Here is a 10397-nt window from a genome sequence, read left to right on the forward strand (position 1 = left end):
TATTCTGGTTATATACAATGCCACGATAAGAAGTGCAAACCACATTGTCACGTAACGAAGTGGTGCTACAGGAGGGATACAGGACAATTTGGTTTGCACTCCTGATCGTGTCAGTATTTAACTAGTTCGGGCCCACACCAACTCCTCACCATACGCATGCTTCCAATGAAACAACTCGTTGATATATATATATATATATATACATATATATATATATATATATATATATATATATATATATATATATATATATATATATATATATATATATATATATATATATATATATATATATATAACGAGTTGTTTCAGTGGAAGCATGCGTATGGTGAGGAATTGGTGTGGCCCGAACTAGTAAAATACACTGACACGATCAGGAGTGCAAACCAACTTGTCCCCTAAAGAAGCGGCTATATATATATATATATCGATGAACGTATACGATGCCTGTCAGGCACTAAACTTTTTCTCCGCAAAGTAATTGCGTGCACCACATACATAACATACAGGCATTTGATCACTCCGATTTCGCCACCCTACCTGGTGCCAACGCTGATAGCTTCAGCTGTTCACAAGTAGAGTTATTTCGTTCGGTCCCTATCGTCGGAGTACTTATTAAACGGCCCCTGAAACGGTGCGGACATATTTTGTAGACGTGTAGGGTACAGATAAAGTTTCTCATTCGCACCTCAGTTTGTGTGAAGCGTCTCATAATAAGAGAGCTGAGGACGATTACAAGTTACCCTCCTTAATAGTCATGCATTTTTTTGCTAAACTCATTCGCCAAGTGATCGCAGCTAAGCACCGCCTTCACTGGCACTGCGTCATGATGGCACATCTTGTCATCGACTTCCGGCTCTCTAGGAGAGAGGGCGCAAAGTCTCTCGAACGTCTCCGCCAGCTGCTTGGCAGTCGACGCCAAGCGAGGTCTATCGAAGCAGCGTGAGTTGCGAGCATTGTGCCGCAACGCCGAACGTGTCTGGTCTTCCTTTAACCACAGGCGAGCTAGGCATTTTCACAGAACGGTGGAGGCATAAACTCAAGCTGATGAAGGAACGTTAGCGTATACGGACGTGAGTGGCTGATCGGTCTGCACGGTCCAGCCACCTGTTGGCGCAGAGCTTAACCAGCCTAGCAAAACACTAATATTGCTCTAACCAAATGTAAAACATTTTAGGCATTTACAAAAGCAACTTGTTAACGATTACACTCCTGCTAAAGATTTACGCCAGCAGCAAAGAATACATTTCGTCACTGCTAGTGTGTCGCTGAGCTTTGTGCCACCAGGTGGCTGCACCATACAGACCATTTACATTTGCGCTTTGCTCTTACCGTGAAACGGCAGGCTCAAGCCCTGTCCCCTTTCGCTTACCAGAATACCGGACTCGCGAAACGCTATTGTGGTAGTAATCCTCCGGCATAAAGTGACGGCCGCAAACGCGCAAATCCTAGCGCCGATGGGATAGCAACAGTCCGATGCGTGGAAGCCACTCCGCTCGTCTGCTGCCTTGAAGAGGGACACGATGTCGCAGCTTCGCTTAGTGCAAGTAGCTACGTTTGCAGCCCACAACGCAACAAACGCGAATCAATGTGCTCGCGAAAAAAGACTGGGACTGACTCTCACTGCGGAGCTCTCGTCAAAACGAAGCACGTTGTAACACAAGCAGACGAAACTTGCTGTGTGCCGGAAGTGCTTAAGTGTACTGAGAAACTGTTCTTGTGCATTCTCTTTTTACAGAAGCAAATGAACTCACATTCTAACTCTACTGAAGAACATTTGTTCACAATAAAGTTAGAAACATTATCGATCACTTGCCCTGGGCAGCCAATCGTATAGCTGGCTCCACTGACATGAATTGGGTGAATGACGTCAAATGGGTAGGGGTGGCTGAAAATTCAGCCGAGCAGTGTGCTGCGATCGGCAGCGATGTACATTTTAAAAACCTCATAATAAATGACACACTTCACGCGTAGCGCTTAGACGTGTCAATTAATGATCAGAAGGGCCTACTCTAACCACTCAGTACGTTTGTAGGAAATCGTCAATATAGTTTCAGGGTCCCTCTAAGTTGCTCATGGGACCAAAAATCAGATGCCCAGCATTATCGAAAAATCGACCGTCTAGCGTTATGGCACCAAAATGAATTTGTGATAATTAAAGCGAAGTTATTTGAGGCATATTTATTTAGGATCGATTCAATCAGGGCACTCGAGCCCGCGTCCTTTGGTGGGACAAAATAAATAATAGGAAGTGACAACGTACTCGAATCAGTGTGTCAAGTAATTTAACGAATGACTCGCGAGCGCGCAGGCTTTCGCCTCCATCCTGTATAGCGTATGCTAAAGTGACTGTCAAATTTTTTTACTCCTACTAAGAACCATTGCGGTTTCCTTAAATCCTGGATCGGGAAGGAGGTCACATGGCATATAAAACAGCAAGTGGTTAGCAGCAAAAAACTGCAGGAAGTGGGGCCCTTCTAGAAGGCCATGCAGTTTGACGTAACGGCTCGAAGTGCAAATGCCGCAGAGAAAGACGGAGCAAACTGCCTTCATGTCTATTTTATATACAACTTATACGACGGCATGCAAGCGAAGTACAGCGCTATACTTGTCCGTACGACCACGCGTGTGGCCTAATGTAAACTGGTGCCCGCGCACATGGTCTTGCTTTTCTAAATAAATTATTGTTATGTGGCATAACACTCACGCAAATAATCTCGAGGTGCTCGTTAGTGTAGGTAAAAGACAATCAGGCGCGCGTTGGTGGCATATTGTGCAGACCGTCAGATTCCTGGGCTAAGGGATCCTGGTTCAATTCCACCTGCCATCACGTAGTTGTTCCTTTAATTGAGTATGTTGAAACAAGGCACAACGGAATCACACTTACCGCAATGTACAGTACCCTGCATGCGGCGCACACTTTCTTGAATTTAAAAAAATAAGAGTGCTCTGGATATATCAATTCAGTTTGCTTACACCCAATACTGTTTCTATACTGCTCTCAGGGCTTGAAATATTTGATGTACTGAAAAAAGCATTGCAATACGTATTAACGGGAAGTTTCACTCGCTTCAATCCTAGAGATAGTTTACTAGAGTGTTTTAAATCTGGGCGTGCACCTCTAAAACAAGCCTTCTTGGGCATTGATATTCTTGTAGCGCTCTTATTGTATAAGTTCACCGTGGGTGAGCGCTTTTAATGCGTTAGCATTGTTTGCCTACTTCACCCACTTACTGGGGCTATCGACCTATGTATCCATTTTTGCTTGTATGTTTCTATCTAACCACTTTCCCGCTTCCTTGGGTTGCTGGTAGCCCATGGTCGAATGGGTAAAAATACCAAAGCTCGAAGTCAACAATCGGACCCACTTGGGTCACTAAGTATGCAGTAATGCGTACGTTTGGAGAGCTGGGGTTGAGCCATTCAATCTGTGCTGGTCTTCAATGAACCTGTTTTCTAACAACTTCGGTCACTGAGTAGGTACCAGTAGGTGTGTGCCACTCTTTAATTAACGTCGTCGACACGAACTGTGGTAAGGATGTATGTGCCACTCGGAATCTGCTGCTCTACAATGAAGGAAAAGATCCTTTCAATTTATGCGATGCTGGGCTGAATTGAACCCACGTCACAACCGCTCCTCAAGGATTGCGACCTGACGAATTAGCTCGCTGCGCTACAACGCACACATTATGTGCCGCATTTTAATGGAGGACTTCCTGATCAAACACTTTAGCGAGTGGCGACAAGCATTTACTTAGTAAGTGCCACTGTTCAACGAGGCCATGCGCTGTTTCTCGGAAACGCCACTAGATGGCGCAGCGTGTCCAGAGAGAAGCGCCACAGAGGAGCCGGTTACCGCCTACCGCGCTTTTCAGCAGTCGCACGCACTAGCGCGCCACGTATTACGTAGGCCAAGCACAGTTCTGCGTCAGCGGCGCTTAACGGCGTTGAGTGCCCTTAGGGACACACGAAAGGGAAGACCCGCTGTAGTACAGGCGTCACACATGACTAATTTCGACGGTGGCAGTACATCGTGTTGCTACATTCATTCAATGCTAGCGCTTCCCGTCGACGAACAACGTGAGACGAATGCTGCCGCAATGCTTTCAGTAAATATATGTAATAATTGAGTGTATAACTGTAGGTATGTATGTACACCCGTGAGCAAAAGTACACGGACCACGGGAGCGCGTGCCAAGCTGCATCGGCGCGCCGTCTACCGACGCGGGTGCCTGCTGTCGAAAGGGGCGCTAGAGCAGCGGTGCGCATACGCATCCCACCATATCTGCTGGCATGACATGTAGCTTTGCCTGACGTCGCTTTGGTGCTCGTAGACTAAACGTCCACTGGGCGTCGTTTTCGCTGCTCCGTCGCATCTGGACCATTGTTTTACGCAGCGGCTGCGGCTGGGCTGGCACGCGCGTCCGCCGCGCTTCGCTTTCATTCTTTCTTTGGGGGAATTATCGCACGCCGCACTGCCTTCTCTGACGCCTTTAGGTGACTCGCACAAAGTGGCCCTCTGCGGCTTTGTGTTATCTCGAACTGTTCCAATGCTTGCTGCCGCAGGTAGAAGCAAGGTCTTGCAATCGGTGTCCGCCGTCGCGTTAAGAATTAGAACTGAGCTGCAGGGGCTACTATGCTCCGCAAGCAGCAGGATGCTAAAAGGAGGAATTAGCGGCACCATACTGCCTTTATTCCTTCAAACCCTTCAACAGGGCTTGAACAAGAAATGCACGCGAGGGTGCCACTACAGACAGCAGCGGCAACGCTGACACATGCGCGAGAATATAAAATCAGGTGCAGCTGTGCGGTGCACGCTGCCGTGAAGTTTCAATTACGGTTGCCTCCTTGCGAATTGGGGTGACCGACCTGAATCACTGGTTGGGGTGACCATCGACAGACTGCGGTCTTGAGGGCACTTAGGAGGAGCCAACGTGTTGCTGCTATTATCGTAGAGCATAATTTTCACAACTGTATGGATGATTTCACTACGCTGTCAATTTTCTATAGGCGGCGATGACGCCTCGAAAGTTCAGTGGTATCCACTCGTAACCCGATGCCATGAGAAAATCCCGACCTGTAATTCAGGTCCGTAACCTCGATCCAATTTGCAAGGAGGCAACCGTAATTGGAACTTCACGGCAGCGTGCACCGCACAGCTGCACCTAATTTTATATTCTCGCGCATGTGTCAGAGTTGCCGCTGCTGTCTGTAGTGGCACCCTCGCGTGCATTTTTTGTTCAAGCCCTGTTGAAGGGTTTGAAGAAATAAAGGCAGTACGTTGCCACTAATTCCTCTTTTTAGCATCCTGCTGCTTGCGGAGCACAGTCGCCCCTGCAGCTCAGTTCTACTTCTTAACGCGACGGCGGACACCGATTGCAAAACCGCACAAGGCCACTTTGTGCGAGTCATCTAAAGGCGTCAGAGAAGGCAATGCGGCGTGCGATAATTCCCCCAAAGAAATAATGAAAGCGAAGCGCGGCGGATGCGCGTGCCAGCCCAGCCGCAGCCACTGCGTAAAACAATGGCCCAGATGTGACGGAGCAGCGAAAACGACGCCCAGTGGACGTTTAGTCTACGAGCACCACATCGACGTCAGGCAAAGCTACATGTCAGGCCAGCAGATATGATGGGACGCGCATGCGCATCGCTGCTCTAGCGGCCCTCTCGACAGCAGGCACCGCGTCAGTATAGACGGCGCGTCGATGTAGTTTGGCACGCGCTCCCGTGGTCCGTATACTTTTGCTCACGGGTGCACGTAACGTATGTAATGTATGTAAAATAGTGTCGCCGCTCACAGGCACTGAGTGCTTCTCAGATCAGACACGCGGTAAACTGGAACCGCTCGAGACTCATCGATAGACTACCCTGTACGAATGACGTAGGTAGATTTCTTCTCATTTTCGTATTCATGATGCCCGCCTTCGACGTCGTCTCCTGATTGCGGCGTTGAAGGCCCACTTCTCCCTGCCCAGATGGTATCTCCGGCTGCAGGGAATATAGCAAATCCAACGGCAATTTCGGGTGCGTGTGCGCGATCTACGCGTGTCGCTTCTAGTGAACTTGTCATAAATATCCCGTCTCCATAAAGTCGCTCCCAAAGCACAATGGTTGTTATACGATGTGCTTAAAAGAGGCGATGAATAAAAGCGTCAATACGGCAGCAACGAGAACAAACCGTCCAAATGGCTGAATAACGCTAGGTATTATTACTGGCCATTATTGAGTTCCTTCTGGTGGCGTCATTAGCAATGCTCTTGTTAAAGCACTTTTTTTCATAGACGCGAAAACGCTTATCTACGCAAAAGCGAGGACTGATCAATTCATAAGCTTCTTAAAAGTAGCACCTACAGTCAGCAAAAATTTAAGAATGCAGGGAACGTTCTTCGAAGCCAAGCATGAAGCACAGCTGCGGTTTATCAATACTTTTGTCGAGGAACAGTTGTACAAATGTCACCAGCACGGAGACAAGCCCTTGCTGTTCAGAAACAATGGGCACGCCGATGACCAGCCGCTAAGGCACGAACGCCCTTATTCTCTATGCGTAATGGTGAATAAGACAGGCACGTGACAAATAGGTCGCTCGAGAACGGAATTGAAGATTGGAATGAACTCGCGCAACAAGCATCTCCCGACCTGCTGCGCCTCTGCCCTTTGCGTGTGGTACATGCCACTGTCGAATTGCTCCAGTAAAGGATGAACGGACCCAATGATTCCTTCACATTCCTATCACTCACTCCTCGCGCGCAAAACGTTCTCCTATTGGGACGACAGTGTTCGCGGCAAAGACGCTAGCGCGGAAATCAAAATGGTGCCTTGAATGCAAAGGGAATTCCATTACAAAAAATTGTTGAATGGTTATTAAAATATCATTGTTCTATGTCAACAAATGACCTTGAAAGAACATTGGGGAATCGGTAAAACATTTTTGAGGAAGTTGTTGACAAGTGTGGATAATTGGCCTGTGAGATTTTGTCGAAACATCATTCGGCTTTTCAGTTTGAAAGATCAATGGTGTATTGTTCAAATATAATGTATTTCAATGTTGAAAGACCTCTGAAGCATTCTTGCAGATGTGTTCAGTCTCAAAATTGAAAACTCATTGCAGTATTATTGAAACGTGTTTGTCAAGTTTAAATTGCGTTGAAACACTGTAACAGATCCGTTGAGTCTCAACATTGAAAGTCCTTTGAAATATTGTTGCAGCTGTGTTGAACGTAAACACTCAAATTATGTTGAAAGCCATTTATGCCTCATTGTGCATTTAGCAGTGCTTAAAGCTACACTTTTCTTAGAATACTGCTCAGCTATGTTGTGTTGCATATAATTATCTTTGATGTTACATTGATGTATTTGCTGTGAGAGGATAGGGGTAAAATTGAAATACAGGTGCTTTTGTATGGCAGGCCTCAGTCACCCTGGGCTCAGAAGTATGCTGCTAGATGACCTTTAATAAACCACATTGTAAAGCTGCCATCACTACAGTGATGCCACCTTTTCAATTGTCACAGTCAATGGTCGTTCACCCAATCAAAAGTACTGAACTGATGCAGAAAAAAAAAACATTCTTCTAGGTGAAGTGTTTATTGGTAACCAAACATCTGTGTAAATGTATAACCATTTGCTTTTTGAAAATATCAGAAATTTCTTAAAAACTATTGCAAAGTACAAACTTTCTGCAGTTTGACGCCATAACAAAATTGAATACTGACAGATGTAGTCTGTATGGCCCTCAAGTAAACACATTTTGCAAAGAATTCTTAAAATATACATACCTAAATATGTAAATGTACAAGCAGACTGACTTGACTAAACAAGAACACTGAAGAAAGGTACATGCTTTCTCTATTAGGTAGCCAGTGGTACTATAACCATGGCATGATTCGCTTGAGCCCACAGCACTCACTAAGACACTGATATGCAGGGTGGTTATCCTTGTTTCATAGAACGTAGTAAAGACTGGCTATTGCAGCTAACCTAATTCTAGATACAGAGTACCATACATTACTTGTACCAGAGACCAAGACGCATATTCAGCTAACAAAAACCCATTTTCTAACAAATATTTTACGAATTCTTGCGGTAATTTTACAAGGTGCATGCACTTGAATGAATTGCCAGGACACCTGTAACGAGACAGATGCCATCAAACTGGCTGTAGAAATGCACTGTTGTTGCGCACCTTTTCTAACAAACACACTGTTATGCATTGAAGCACAAAAGTAACTGGGATGCCCATTTATTTTGTGTCACATTCTTAAAAATATTACGAAACTGGTGACATCCTGGATATTAATTTCTAGTGAATACATTGTTGAAACTCGCTGGCTACCATTTGTAAACTGCAATATATGCCTTAATGTTCAGTGAATTATTAAATTTGTGAGAATCAATTGAATATGTTTCCATTTCTTGTACTAGTAATGTCACCCTTTGAATAACCCAGGCCAAGGACAAGAATTATGCTACCTGGCAGAGGCAACGGGAAAAAAAAATCTGTAAAACTGAAAAAAGATCACACTGTACAATCGTTATTCTTTGGTTGAATGGTGTGTGCCAATTTCAGTAAACCTTACCTACTTCTGGAACATGGCAATCACAATAAGTGTTGCTATGGGAGCACGTTCCTAAGCATGTCATTCCATATGGAGTGACTAATTCATATTGAATGCTTCAGATCTTTATATAAAGAAACAGCTATTAGTGAAGGGCTGAAATACTACAAAATTATTCCTTGTGTGAGTTTTATTTCAATTTTCGTCACTGCCACAAAAAAATCACGAAAGAATTAAAACTGGTTTCATGCAAACATAAAAGGCGCATCGTTGCCTTTACCGGAGAGCTTTTGTTGCACTTTAGGTTTAAGCCAACTTATACCGATTAATTACTCATGTATTTTAGACAGCAAAATAAACAGTTTTTATGAAGTTATACAAAACGCAGTTTTTACTTAACAACTCTGACAATGGCATAGATGCACTTGCAGGTGAGTCATTCCATGCCAAATCGACCAGCGTTTTTTGGACACCACAGATATAGCTGAAAGCATTGCACATGTTTACTCGAGTTCATGACTACTTCCCCAGTTTTATTTATTTTTTCCCCAAAATTTTGTAGCATATTGGTGACAGTTTAGTTTTCGTGCTGAGCTGAGCTAGAGGACATCAATCAACATTCTTTCTCAAACGTACATTGTATTGCTCGAGGCCTTCAATTGATGAGCATGGAAATACGATGAATTTATGCGGCTGGCAAGATAGCAAATTTTGGAAATGTTTGAATACTTCGCGTGCTTCTGGCACCAGCAAAACTAAGGTAAATTGCATTGCGTTAATTGTTTTTCGAATGAAAAATTCTGAAGACAGAAATAAAATACACAATGTTAGCCCAGGTAGCATAGTATAGCAGAAAAATATTTGAAGCTCTGAATGGTCTGCTGACCGCCTGTAAGGAAACTGTAAAATTCTAATATTTTGCGAAAATCATGTTCAAGGTAAAAACAGCTTTGGTAGTTGGCAAAAATAGGTGATACATAATTAGATATGTCTACGTGTCTGCTAAGCATGTGTGAAGTTAAAAAAGAAAGCATTATTTTTAAATGCGGAAAATTCTTTTTTGAATTTTTGTCAGCTCTGGCGTTTATCGGATGTGCGCACAAGCTTGCGGGATGGAAATGCAGAGGACAAAGCTGGCTTCGTCTGCAACATAGATGATAGAAAAGTGGTGTTGGGGTCTGCATTTCCTTGCCAAGAGACGCATGCTCTAACGCAAGGAGGTTTGTGCTTGCTGTGGGCTGGGTAAACCATAGAGCCATTGCACATAAAATAATATTACGTGTTATGTTCGTGAGGGAGCCCTGCAGTGCTAAAAGATATGTTTCATGCAGTTTACGAAAATAAATATCTGCTATTACGTAGACTGTAAATCCAGAAAGAGCGCTGATATTGTTCGTGCAAAGCATTTTAAAGAACATGTCGCAGTGCAATGCAATGCGACATACAGGGAGTAAGATACTTTGTGCCCTGCTCCCTGCAACCCAATGACGATGGAAGTAGAAAACAGCTTCAAAATTAAAACTGAAAACCTACACGAGTATGGGCAAATTCTTTGGTGTCGCATGTTACCACTGTTTCAGAGCCGCAACATGCTCATCTATAAAAGACATATGTGCCGTGTTCAGTCTCATGTGGTCAGATGTCGTTGGCGACCACTTTTCACTTTCATGTTAAAAACTGCGAGTCGAGACTGCGACGCTTGACGTCACCTGCCTTTGTAATGATAAAAAAAGGCAGTCACAGTTTGTTTACCAGTATTGTAATCAATTATATTAACAATCTTTCCTTGCTAGATCACAAGTCATCATATATTTATGGTGTATGTGGGATCCACAAATGAAC

The sequence above is a fragment of the Dermacentor albipictus genome, chromosome 1, assembly GCF_038994185.2.
Source record: "Dermacentor albipictus isolate Rhodes 1998 colony chromosome 1, USDA_Dalb.pri_finalv2, whole genome shotgun sequence".
NCBI lineage: Eukaryota > Metazoa > Arthropoda > Arachnida > Ixodida > Ixodidae > Dermacentor > Dermacentor albipictus.